Genomic DNA, 14037 nt, shown 5'->3' on the forward strand with positions numbered 1-14037 from the left:
TAGATACATTTTTCACTCCACCTTACCTTACTGTAACTGAAAATGATAATTCTGTAGTTAATCCCTGCACTGAGCCCCATGCTTGTATTTATACCAGCAACATCTCATATCTTTGAGGAATTAGCAAACAAAGAGTGCCAGTTACTGTCTGTGACTGGAATTGGGTACTGTTTACTCACTGTATCTGTTTTCCAGAGGCTCACAGAACTACAAGCATCAAAGGGAAGCTGTGTGAGGACAATGCAGCCCCTCAGGCCTCACATGCTTGATGTATTATGTGCACTTTATCCCAGTTTGTGAGGAAACATCAGGTTCTGCTGCCCTGCTCTGTGCTGCAGCACTGCATTCCCTGCACCAGAATGCAGTGCCATGCTGGCCCTAGTCCTACTGGTTATGTGGTCAGAGATGTGTCTGCTTTACAGCTTCTAGGGACCTCCAGAAATGGCTCTATCCATGCTGTAAGCATTGGTAAGTAAACAGTGTGGTCTACCCCAGTGAGTTCAAATTAATGTTTCCACATACTACAAACGCTTGCTGCTTTTTATAGTTTTGCAGTTGGTTATTTCAGTACACTGCTGGGATGGGTGGAAAGTATTTTTGAAAATGTGGAAAATTTATAAGCCTCCTCCAAGCACCCTGCAGATCTTACCAGCCCCACTCCTGGACCAGAGGGGTTACATGGCTGATGCCCACAGAGGAAAGCCGTCCGCCAGCCCCAGGCAGCCCCTGTCCAACCCTCACAGCAGTGGCACTGGTGAAACCCAGGGAACAGCTCCACAAGCACCACAGAATGAAATCATCAGCCTCACACCCCAACGCGTTCTGCAGCGCTGGGTATTTAAAGCAATGCTGGTACTGCACAGATCCCAGTGAATCCCAAGGAGCAGTGCTGTGCAGGCAGCTCAAAGAAAGCTTTCCTCGGGCGGTCCTGCTACACTCCTTAGCACTGCCTGGGAAGGGCACAAGCATTTCCCATAGGGCATCTCAGATAGGAGTGCTGATAAGAAATGTCTGAGCAGCTTACTATGACTGCATCTGCTTTTCAGGAAATTGGTGAGATGAACTTATTCTACATCAGAACAAATATTTGAAGCCATACAAAACTGAACTGGGAATGGCCTAAACCAGCAGTAGTTTTGTGTGCCCCTCTGTGACTTTTCAGGTCAGGCACGCTTACAGTGGCACTGAAGAAGACCTGCCTTCCCCAGCAGTGTCTTTGGGCAGAGGAGTGAAGTAACACATATTTACCCAGTGGGGGAGGTGGCTGGATTGTTTGTCCTAATGAACATTTCTGGCAGTTTTACTGTGTTAAATTACAGCACAACATTCCCTACAGCCTCACATTGCTTCTTCAAAAGCTCTCACATGTGGCATATGAAGAAATAGCCTCCACTGCTTTCTCTGACTGTATTAGGGCACAGATAATCACTAGGTCAGGGAACACCTTCAAGGCACAGTGGTACATTGAATGCAACAGCAACTAACCAGCTCCAAAGATGAGCAGTGCGCCTACCCACCCCTCATTGGGTGTGGGATCGCTCTCCTTGTCACCTAACACTGACAGCGTTGGGGTACAGCTGCAAAAACAGCACAGCTTCTGCTAGGCTCATTACAACTTTCTTTTAAGCACAACCTGGGGTTGCTGTTTTTAATTTGGTATGTAACACATCTCCTGCATTGGCCTGTTACAGAAAAGGGAACAGCTATTCTTCCTCTACTTTTATTGGCAAAAAGAACTGTCGAAGTTCACACACCGCCTACAACGTGCTGAGGAAGAAAAATGACAGTCTTGCCTCATGCCCAGCTGGGATCAGAGCCCATGCAGGTGAGGGGCTGATGGTGTGGATAAGTGTATTTCCCTCTTTCTTGAGTCCCACTGGCCTGGCTTAATCCCCAGGATGTGCTGTAAAGATACGAGTGGGCTCAAAGAATGCCTGCATCCTCCCAAAGGCCGCACAACAGCTCCCATCAGTCTTCTGCAAACATCTAGGTACAATATGCCTCAAAATAAGAAATGTCAGTGCATCCATAAAACTAAGAACAGGAAAAGAGACATGCATATGCAAATTGTTATGTAGAACTGCCTAAAGTTCTGAAGAGTTTACATGGAAGACAAATCTGAAATCTCACAGATTTTCAGCATGACTCAGGGGGCATCCAACCAGTGAGCGTGACTCATGGGCTGCGTAGGCATATAAAGGTATGTGGGTAGGCTTCTGGAAACCGTATGGTTTCCTGCAGGAGCTGAAGCTCAGTGAGAGGGGTGGCAGGGAGAAGAAATGTGATGTTTTATCTCTGTAATGCAATGGGAAGCACAGCAATGGCAGCAGAACAGCAAGGTCCCAGGCTACAACAAACAAAGATTCACTCAAATACCACAGCCACAACACATGAAATAAAGACACTACTTACCCTGAGAAAGCCTCAAGCAGGCAGGAATCTCCATTGAGATGCCCCCACCTCCAACATCAGCCCTTAAATGAGGTCTGGGTAGGGTGGATCTTGGCTACAGCCCTTTTGGTCCCTCAGGTACATTCCATGCACCTGAGCTCCCCTGGATTGGTCCTGCCTTCCTACCAGGTGCTCAATCAGTGGTTCAAGAAGCATCTCAGCATTTCTGCTACAATCCTACAGTGAGCTACTTGAGCACTGCCTGTCTGAGCATTCCTGACAGAATGGAGCCTTGCAAGAGTTGGCTTCCATCAGCATGGCAGAATACCTCTGCTTTGCTGAGGAGTGGGGTCTGTTTACAGGAGAAGCCTTTGGAACACATTGAAATTTAAGGGGGTGAGAGGCAATTATATTCCCAAATAGTTTGTTTTCGTTGAAACCAAACTTTAAAGAATTCTCTATCGGAGGCCGTACTCTGGCAGAACAGGAACATCATGCGGGTCTTTGTGAAAGCAGCTGGAAGTCATTTCATCTGAAGTCTAAAAATGTTTCAAAGTGAAGAGCCAAACTTAGATTTCCAACAAGACATCTACTCCATAGATGCCAAAGGAGCATTATTTGTTTAACCCAGTCTAAATGCATCATGAAATACTATGATTAAATGTTAAGGTGGGCTTCTCTGATCAAAGAAGAACTGCAGTAGCCAATTCCTGGCACAAGACAGGGTGCAGAGCTGCCATCCAGTGAGAACAAGAGAAGTATGACAAGCTGCTGCACCACTGGGGAACTCAGGTCTCCCTTCCCAAGCGTCAGCAGAATTCACATGGTGATTTCCCTTAGGGTGGGAAGAAACAAGCAGCTAAAGCTGAGTCATGAGTTTTGTGGCTTCTTGTGAAGTAGGGCAGGTGCTTTTCAAAGGTGGACTGTGCACAACAGCCATACGCTGCCCCTTATTATGTAAAAGCAGACTGCCAACTATTTCCTGAAAAAATAAATTGAAAAGAATGGACTTTTTTCTTTGTTATTTTTCCTGTAACAAGATCTTCCTCACTCCAAATACTATAGAAAAAACTGAAAAGGGGAAGCAAAATATGAAATCTACTGCTCACAAGGAAAATTTTTATTTAAGTCAGTCTCACTGCAACATAGCATCTGCTGGAGATGGTGCATTTGCTCCTGTAGCTTCAGTCTCAAGTCCAACAAGAGCAGGAGGCCAGTGAGGAAATCAGAATGGATTCACGTGTCTTTTGTCAGCCAAAGGTATGTGGCAACATGAGGCTTACATCCTGCTGGATCTCGTGGCTGCCTGCTGTCTGGGGAGATGTCTGAGCTGATCTTACCTGTGCTCACAGCAACCTGAGCTGCCTTGGAGCTGGGGAAACACTTTCTCTGCATTGTACAAATGTTCCTTGGAATCCCTCTCCAATCAAAAATGTTCCAAAAATGGGACTGTTTTACCTGAAAATATCCAAGCCTATGAGGATATCCAAGTAGAGGGATCTGTGTTAGAGATTTACACTGGAGTGTTTCACCTAGGGCTCTCTCTGTGGCTTTGATAGAGATGGAAAATGCTATTCTCACCACAGTAGAGGATATCCTTAGATAGCACAGACTGAGTTGCTCTGCTCCAGGACTAAGTGAGAATTTTGCCAATAAATATCAGTAGATGAAGATATGACCCTTCTGCCAACGCTGCTTTTGCATCATAGCAGGCTCAGGGAAGGAGAAGAGACAACCGTCTTGATCTAACAATGCAAGAGAAAAAATGGAATGACAGAAATAAAACACCGGTCTCCAAGCTGTCAGAACATCTCCTCTGCCTTGAGGCCAAGCAAGGAGACAGCAGCGGGAGAGCAGGATACAAGAGGACTTCGACAGCAGTGATGAGCCATCAAAGTTTACTTCCAAAAACCTTTCAGAAAGAATGGATGCTGAAGAGTGAGCCCCACGTTTGTGTGCCTGTCAGGGCGCTCATCTGCTGTCTCCTGTCAGCCTCTAGGGAGGAGGCAGCGAGCGTGGGCTCCAGCATGGGCCCTGCATCTCGTTCACTGGTGATTGATGCACTTTGTGCTTCATTCTTGATTTTATGAGATCAGGCCTTTGCAGAGAGTGCTATGCTATCAAATAGACAGGCTCTGTAAGCCTTACAGGTTTTGGATGGTAATCTTCCTCCTCTTCTGATGCTTGTCTAAATAAGCAATTGAATTAATTAATTTAACCTTAAGGCAATAAAGATGTCTCTGTGAGAGCTTGAACACAACCAACAGTTAAATAAACTCCATCTAATTACATCTCATTTGTATGCAATTATCGGTGCCAGCAGGGCTGGCCAGCTGGGTCCGGCCTCCAGCAGAGGGGCAGTGCTCTGCTCTGGGCCTGCCAACCTCCTTCCTCAATCCAGCATGGAGCTAGGAGGGGAACCCTGCAGCACGCGGCCCAGGATGGCTCTATACAGGCTCTGCTCTGTGAGAAGGATCAGAAGGCTCTGATGTGAGATGAAGATTTGTCTTTCGACCTCTGTGGTAGGTTAATCAGTGCTGATTACAAACCGAATACAATCTCATTAATTTGCAACACAGAATAACAAGAACTGTTCAGCAGAGAGCAGCCCTGCATCCTTCTCCTTCAAGTGTGAAATTCCCACATTTCTTAGCAGCATGGCAGGAGGCCGTTTAGGAAGAAACCAGCATGTAGGTCTGGTAAGGGCCAAAAGCAACTGAGCAGCAGATAACAGCTACCTGATGAATAGCACTGGAGTTTTATGTTGCTTTTCCCTTTTAAATGTGATTGTGGTTCATGTGCAATTCAGTTTGTATTTCCTCTTCCCAGTTGGAAGGGAGAGAGAGCAGATCTACTGAGCCGAGGATTTCTGTGCGACTGTCCCTGTTGGATGATGGTGACATAAGCTGGCTGTCTTAGGGATTTCACGTAAGCTGAAGCTTGGAAGGCTGAGCTACACAGAAGCAGCATCAAAGCACACCCAGGAGCCCAGAATAAGAAGGAGAAGCAGTCACACATACTGAAGTGGCTCAGAAGCACTAGAACTGGGCAGCAGGTTAATTATATATTGCTGTGAATATGGTCTGAGCTTAAACCAGCTCCAGCGAGATATCCTGCAGCGTGCCACCCTTAGGGATCAGCAGCCTGCGCAGGGGGAGAGGTGGGAGGAAGGCATAGGCTATCTTTTTTGGCATGCAGCCCTCAAAACACATGGCTCATCCCTCCTTTCTTGTGGCCAGGCAGCAATGCAAACAAAGAACCAACTCACCCCGCCTCCAGGTCACATTCAGAAATATCATAGCCCAGATATTTAGCACAGACACACCTGTACATGAAGACTCACAGCTTTGCCTTGCAGCATGCAGTGGAGCAGCATGGCTAGGGCACAAGCAGGCAGATGTGCTGCACAGACCGGTGTGGGGGCACAGATTCCATCAGCAGATGACAGGCATGTTTTGGAAAGGTCATCCTCCCTGATTATGTGTGAAATACGTCACCTCACTGCTAAACCCAAACTGACATGCTTACCTTTCAGCTACTGCATTTTAAAAAGCAATAGTCAGGTGAGGTACACAATGCCAGTCACCCCAGAAGGAGCAGAAAGCAAAGCTTAGTGTCTCCTAAGCAGTTTATAGGCTACATAGGCTACACGTTATGCTTCCGTGCCTCCTTTAAGTAAAGCAAAAACCTGCAAAGTCCTTCATCTCCGGCACCCTTGGGAGCAGCACTGCCACACGGGTCGCCGGGTCGGCACCAGCAGCAGAGTGTGGCTGCAGTCATGGCATGTTCGTGCCTTCCTCCTTACGTGTTTGGCGTCTGCTCCTCCATCAGCAAGGGGCAAACAGCGGGACTGCATGGCTGTCCCTATGCTGCGCATCACGGTCGCACCTCACTGCGGCTCAGCATCCCTGCGATCAAGGGACTTTTTATCTGGATGAGCTCCGTGTAACTAGGCTGAAATACATCGCACAGGAGTGAAAGTAATCCTAATAGGAAATGGGGGAGTGTTCGCAGCAAGAAACCTGCTCTGCGCCTCTGTTGGAGATGGCCGGACACAATTCCCTTTGCAGCTCAGCGTCATTCATATGTAAATCAAAGCCGGTTCAAAGGCTTCTGCTGAATTCTTGATTCCCCCTGACTCTGGCTTTCAGTTTTCCCCATTATGCCAACAGCTCAGTCAGAAGTCTTTTAAATCACCGGAAACATCTCAATTATATAATTAACCAGAATGCGAATATCTGCGAGCTGCCACAAGGGCAGGATTGGGCTGCCCAATTTTGGGCACGGTGGGTGCTGTGTGACACTCTGGTTTTCAGCCAGGGCCTGAAGGTAGAAGGTACAGCTGTGACTCTGCCCATTCCTCCAAGGACATGGCAGCCACCAACTGCTGCTCCTGGAGATGGCTTGTGAAAAACTCAGTTCAGCACAAATTTCTTTGTTTTAGCTTAAACTGGAAAGAAACAGAGGTCTGATTCTGCATTCTGGGACTTTGACACAGAAGGGAACATGCAAAACTGCAAGTGGAGTGGAGAAAAATACATTTGGTTGTCACTTCTGGCAGCTCTCAGAGCAACCTGTGTACCACTGGGGATAGCAAAGAAACGGAAAGGGGCATTCAGATACATGAGAAAGAGGAGATCCCTTTTACAGAGAACATGGGATAATGGCAGGGCAGAATGACCCCTGGCTAAGTTAACCCTTTGCTTGGTTTTCAATAGGAAAACAATAACGATGAATATGAAGAAAAGGCAAAATAGATAACAGGATATCTAAATACTGTGTAAAAAGCAGTTTCGGTACTTGGGATGGATTTACATGACCTCAGAAACAGCTGTATCTGAATGAGTCTCTAATGTCTGGGACATTTCAATATAACTTGGAAAAAGATAATGTTAAGGCAGAAGCAGGGAAGCAAGCTCGAGCTCCAGTGCTCTGGCTGCAGCAGGGAGCTAGGTCTTAAATTGGGAAAGAGTCAGAGATAATGGGAAACACTAAGAACATTAAATATGGACTTTGCAAAGAGAAATGTTGTCAGACTTTAGTCTTTCTTCCTTTGAAAGTCAAAGGAAGCCCCTTAGAGCTCATCTCTTTGGACTTCAGAGAAGCGGCTGACATGGCATCAAAGGGAGATCAGCAAACTGGAGACACTTCTGCTAAAATGCATTGCAAAGCAGGAAGGAACCAAACCAGCTCCAGGGGCAGCGGTGAAAAGCAGTGCTGATGGAGGGAGGGTGAGCCTGGAGAAGAGTGAACCATGCGGAGCCTTAAGGGCTGGCTGCTGAGATTCGCATTTCCATGTGTGGCACAAGAAGTGCCAGCAGTTCCGCAGCCCCCAGGTGAGCAGGGGTGCTCCTGGCAGCACCGGCCCCTACCACAGTCCTCACACACTCAGGGCCATTCACCAAGCCAGTGACACAGGCGTTGCTTCACGGTGGTCAGAGCCCTTGGCTCATAAAATAGGAGCTTGGGTTTCCTGCCTTTCATCAAGCCAGGAGCCCTTCAGATCCAGCTCATTGAAGGAAGATAACATCTCTTGGCGCGCGCTCTTTCCTCACTTATAGGTTAACTTCATTGTTCAGCTTCTGCACAGCACATAATACGTCTCACCCCTGGTAATCTCCAGCAAATTTCCCTACTGATGTGGATGGATACCAGCCAGTTATGATGTAAGGGAGTTGGTTAGCTCTGTGCTCCATTTTTCTCTCCAGTTTCTACCACCAGCACCACACCATGGGACTGCATGAGTGCCTGCAAGTGCTGGAAGTAGCCTGGCTCTTCTCTCCTCTGGTTCTCCTTAGGGACCGTGCTCAGCAGTGCTTACAGACAGCATCAGGTGCTCCTATTCTGTTAGATAATGGCACAACTCTAGCAAAGTCAGTGCAGTTCAAAGAAATTAAGGAGTATAATTTTAATTAAAATTATAAACTAATGAATCAGGTTCCCAAGGGACACAGTAAAATATCTACCACTTTCAGAGCAAGGCTAATTGTACAGCCAGAAAACTCAACAATCATCAGCGTGGAACAGGTGTGGGAACAACACAGACATCTCTGCACCTCCTAACGAGCCCAAACTTCTCTGCTTCAGCCAACCTGGGCCTTCCTCCGTGGCTGCTGTGGATATTTGCCAGCGGCTCCCCATCACAATTTAAATAGATGTGGTCAACAGCAGCTCACTCCTCACCCCCAGGCTGTACCCTTTATAGCCAGCCATCTCCTCATCCCCACAAGCTTGCTGCTGCCTGCTGGAGGTGTAGCGCTTTGTGTCACGCTGCCAGCTGAAAAGCCTTTTGCTGCTGTCACTGAGCCTTACAAGGAAGCTCAGTGAGATGTGGAAGTGCCTTTGCAATTCAGAAATGCAGCGCTGAGCACATCCTGACAGAGGGCATTCATCTGCAGAAAGGGGATTGAACCAAACTGGGGCCGTGTTGTGTTCACCTGCAGAGTACCAGGGCTGGTCTACCACAGCAGAGGTGAGAGCAGGAGCAGTCCTTCGCTTTGTGGTCCCCCAGCAACCATGATGCGAGGCTGTTACAGAGCGGTGCTGAATAGTAACTAGAAATGCAGCACCTCTGCTCTGTCAGACTGCTGCCAGAACACCTAGCTCAAATCAGTGCAACGTAACTCTGGTCTGCAGCATACACGAGAAGTCACAAGGTAGGAATGCAGCTCTGATTTGAATCACTAAAAGCTTCCTGATTTACTTCCTATTGGAAACAAGCTGAAGATGAGGATCTCAGGAACAAAGGCAGCTTTCCTCCCATCTGGCTTTAAAAAGACCAAATAGGATCACACCAGTTCACAGTGGAATAAAGTGTTATATTGGCACCTTTGGAAGTCCACGAGTTCATCAGCTCTGAAGAGCAGTGCTCCTGGGAGCAGCAAGGAGATGTATGAAGGCAGATGGAGACCCAGGCCATCTGGGGCTGCCATTCACACTGCAAGCATGCGGATGGAGCCAGCCCTTCCACATGTGGTTTCACAGTGCAGACCAGTTTAGCCTCATTTTTCCTCTCATGCCAAAACACTATTCCTATTCCTCCAACATAGCTTTTCTCATGGAAAATGTCTTTATAGAACCCACAGTAATGGCTTCTTTTTCTGGCTGATCTGAACTGCCATGGCCTATCATATACGTCTTTGGAAAAGGAATAAAATTGGCAAAAGGTCACACACAAAAATATATGGATGTCATCCATACTGAAATCTCTGTGATGCTGTAGCTGTGCATATTTGGGCAGGGAAACCAACATACTCCGAGCAGTGATAGAAAGGAGCAGTGAACTGTGCTGCTTCAGAAGTTTCACGAAAATAATTCCTTCCTGGAAAGTTGGATCGCAATCCAGGATGAGGTTTGCACAGTACCTACAAAGGAAAGCTTTCTGCTGGGCTACTAATCAATTAACTTTATTTGTGCAAGCTTTGCCTAAGCAAATCCAGCTGTGCTGCCTGCAGAACTCTGTGCGATGCCCTGAGCCAGTGCTGGTGGCTGGGCAGAGCGCTGGTGGCACAGCTGGCCATGGCTGCTCTCCAGCACATGGGGCTCCTCACTGGGCAGGAGCAGACTGGTGTCAGCAGGGAACTGGGGCCTGGCAGGGCAAGTGGAGGCAGTAACTCCTGTTGTCAGGAAGGAGCTAGAATTAGGTAGAAAGAAAGAAGCTTTGTGTGGGTGGTGAGAGGAAAAAGGGCAGAATAAGGAGACAAGGATAAGAATCTGCAAATCACGCAAAACCAGTTCTGTGTCAGGGAGTGATTAACTCACTCTTTTTTAGACATGGAGTCGTGGTGCTGATCCAGAAACATCCTGTCTGACATAGGGTGGATCTCGGCATCCTGAGGGGGTTTTGTTTTGGATTTTCAGTGTTTTTTATGCAAAGCTCTGTCATTGCAGGTGGATGGATGTGAACGTTGCCTCCACTGCATGTCCCAGTCTGTTGGGAAAGGCACAGACGTGGTGAGAGCCAGTGTCTGGCAAAGCAGCTCAGGACAGATCTGGTTGCAGACATCAGCCTCCTCAGATCAGCATAGCAAGGAAGGGGCAGCTCTTGGTTTTCCAGACCTCTGCAAGACTCAGCTAAAAATAGAGTTCAGAGGACCTCACACTTTGTCCTGTGAGCAGCAGTCAAAAGCTTTGATGTACACTTTCACACGTGAGAAAGGGCATAACCACCCTGCATTTAGTGAAGCCAAGGACATGCAAAGTCTGCTGCTGGGAGAAGAAGGTTGTTCCAAAGCAGAGAAGACAGGCAGTTATTATTCTGTCTATACGGGATTAATTAAATAACCCCAGTCTGCAAACCCTGACTTGAAAATGTTTCCTGTCACACAATGTGCCAGCCCAGAGCTACATGAAATAGAGAAAACCCATTATGAGTGACTAAAACCATTGGAAACTGGAAATATTGCCTCGGGCTGCAAGGCCCTTTCCTGTGGAAAGAAACTTTTGCCGTTGTCTATTAATACTGCTCATGGCTAAGAATGAGCGCTCGTACGCTCTGGGTTTCATCAAAGGGGTTTTCATGTAGGCTGTTCTGAAGTGAATACAAAAGGAGAAAATTTCCTTCCTCATTATTCTGAAGTTTTCCTACCTCTCCCTCCTCTCCCACCTTGTGCATCAGGCACTGGGGAGAGTGAGAACCTAAAGAGCAGAACATCAGTGTGTGGGCACGAGCAGCCATGTGGCATGGAGGACCATCATTGGAATCTCCAGGTAAAGACAGATTTCTGGACTAAGAAATGTAAGGAGGTGTTATGAGAACACTGGTTCCATGCAGAAACAGCCCAGGCTAGATCTTGCTGCTAATGGAAGGAATTACATACAATGGCTGCCTGAGACAGCAGGCCCTCACCTGGGGGCTGCACAAACAGCCTCCTTCAGTACAAGGCAAGGGCTTGTACAGGTCTTCCTGTTCTGGGCTGGCTGGCTTGGGTAACCCAAGCAATGAAAGCCACCTCCACATCCTCAAGGATGCAGTGAGGGTGCTGTGCTCCAGGGCGCAGGAACACCTGGTCTGCAGGTGCTGGCTATGGGGAGCTCTGTCCTTTGGAATGCACCAAAACCCCATGCTCAGAGTGAGTCATTTATGACTGCTAAGTCCCAGACAAAACAGATGAGCTCAGCAGGCAGAGGGCAGGCCCATGAACATCTGTTTGTAGCCATCCCACGTGTTAAAATGGCACTGCTGTGCTCTGGCATCTTAATGGTTTGGTATTAGGGCAAAGCCACACAGCAAGCAGTTAAACAGTTTTCTTATCTCACGGAGAAATTGAATGTATCTGTGGCTCTTGCTATGTGCAGGATAGAGCTCATTGTAAAGGTAGTTAGGGGAAACATACTTGAAATAAAGAGCCTTGTTGGTTTAAATTTGAGATATTACTAGTGTTAAACCGAGAGAGAAGTGTTGGCCTTCTGCACCCTCTGCATCCCACTGGAGCTGCACATGACCCCATGCTTGGCTTCCCACCCAGCTGAGCCATGGCCATGGCCAAGCCCTGAGGCACCGGGTGCTACCGGCCCTTGGCTGAACAGCACCGCCCAGAGCTGCTGCCCTGTCTGAGGTCTGCCAGGCACAGCTCTGCTCACCCCCACTGCTGCCAGGCCCCTCAGTGCCTGTTTGGGCTTGATCAGCAACAAATGACCTCTACTGCACCCAAATTAATCCTGCTCCTTGAAGTTATTGAGAGGGCAGCTGTGATCAAAGGCGAACGGACACTGCTGGTGGAAACAGTAGTGGTGTGCAGACACAGGGATGGTGTAGACTGCGGTGAAGATGAAGAAGACACCGTGGCACCTCCTGTGGTCCATTGTTCAGGACTTCAAAGAGCCGGAGACCTGCAGCAGTGCTACTAGCTGCTATCTTCCAGCAGCAGCAATTATGGGCTGAATGAGGCTCAGAGGCAGTGACCGCAAAGGGCCGGGAAAGCTGCTCCTTTTTGGTTCATTTCCCTGATTGCTGTGTTTCCATTATATCCGCCCCTCCAGGATACATCTTTTAATCCTCTGAGCTGATCTATCCCCATGAATATTCACAGTCTATGGCACACTTATTACTGCTGCCTGTCCGAAGCTGCTATCAATCATGTCTTAATCTTGCATGCAACTCCCAGGATTTCATCTAAAATGCAGATGGGAAACATGGAAAATGTAAAGAACCAGGAGAAAAAAAAGTTAAAGTCAGTAAGTGCTGAAGTAGGGGTTCCTGGTTCAGTTTCCTATTGATTTTCACATTACTGATACTGGAGTAGCAACTGATCTGTCAGCATTTGCTGAAAGGCTGCATCTGTAGCACTGTCCCATCCCATGCACAGGAGCTGTTCAAACCCCCAGCCATTGTCACAGCACAGCCCTGCTCTCCCTTCACTGCTGCCTTTCCCAAAGACAGCAGCACGGTGGGGCTGGGCTGGTTGCTGTACAGCAGATGCTGCCCTGCAAACATTGCTCATCCTCATTGCTGCTGGACGGCTTAAAATTGGAGGGGAAGTTTGGTGCAGGTGGGAGGACTGAGCAGGAACAGAAGAATGTGCAGCTGCCTTTTGGGTACAAATCACTGTACATACAGTGACTCGCTTTCCTATTTTGAGGGCAAGCTGACCTTTAACTGCTGCTTGTTCAATACAGTGTTAGTAGTACAGCTCAGTGGCTGCACCGTGTGCCTCATGAGCCACTCAGCAATGCTGGGGCGTGCCATAAGGGTGGCTGGTGGCACACAGACGAGGGAATTTGTCTATGTATGAATGCAAGCGGGCAACGTGGCACTCCCATGCTGCCAGGGCAGGTCTGCTCCGCTGTCCAGCTCCCGCACACACTGAGCTGCTCCTGTCCCTGTGCGCCGCCCGACTCGTGGGACCGGCAGCGTGACAAAAGCCATCCTCAGACGGCAGGGGAGGGCTGGGTCGCACCAAACAGCCCCGCTGCTCAGCGCAGGCTGCGAGAACCTGAGGGTGTTCCCTGAAGCAGGGACATTAATCACCACTGTTTTACACATCACTTCGTTCGCTTTTTTCTACATAAAAAGGGTAAGAAGCCTTTTGTCATCAAGTGACGGGGAGAACAATAGCTCCGCTCACTCCGTCCCCGCCCCGCAGAGGCTGAATCACCGCAAGGCACATCATCCCCGGCCCGCAGCTCCGCTCCTGCATCCCGGTGACTCATTGAGGAGCAGGGACGGGAGTGGAAGGCAGCCGCCACAGCCGCCCCCCCCCCCCTCCCCCCCCCCCCCGAAGCAGCCGTGAACTGAGTGCTGATCTGCGGCGGGCATCGGTGGGGCTGGGCGGCAAGGGGACGGTGGGGCTGAGGATGATGCACAGCCGCGAACGGAGCTGTGTGGGACACAGGGGGCACAGGCAGCTCCTGACTGGCAGCTCTGGGCATTCAGTGCTAATGTTGGGCCGAAGAGCCTCATCTCAGGGCTTGGATGTCGCCTTAGCCCCCTTTGCCAGCCCAGCTTTGCAGTTAGGGGATTCCTGTGCCCAAGACACCACAGGAGCCGTGTGAGCACCCGGTCATCCCGGGGCTTTGGCTCTGCCCAGCTTCTCCCCAGCACAGGGCAGTGGTGGGAAGGCAGTGGGTGCCGCGGGCTGCTCTGCTGTAAATGAAGCAGTGCAAGAGAAGGTCAGAGCATTAGCTCATCGCTAACAGAAAAGTTCA

The sequence above is a fragment of the Tympanuchus pallidicinctus genome, unplaced genomic scaffold (genome assembly GCF_026119805.1).
Source record: "Tympanuchus pallidicinctus isolate F22 unplaced genomic scaffold, pur_lepc_1.0 scaffold22, whole genome shotgun sequence".
Lineage (NCBI taxonomy): Eukaryota > Metazoa > Chordata > Aves > Galliformes > Phasianidae > Tympanuchus > Tympanuchus pallidicinctus.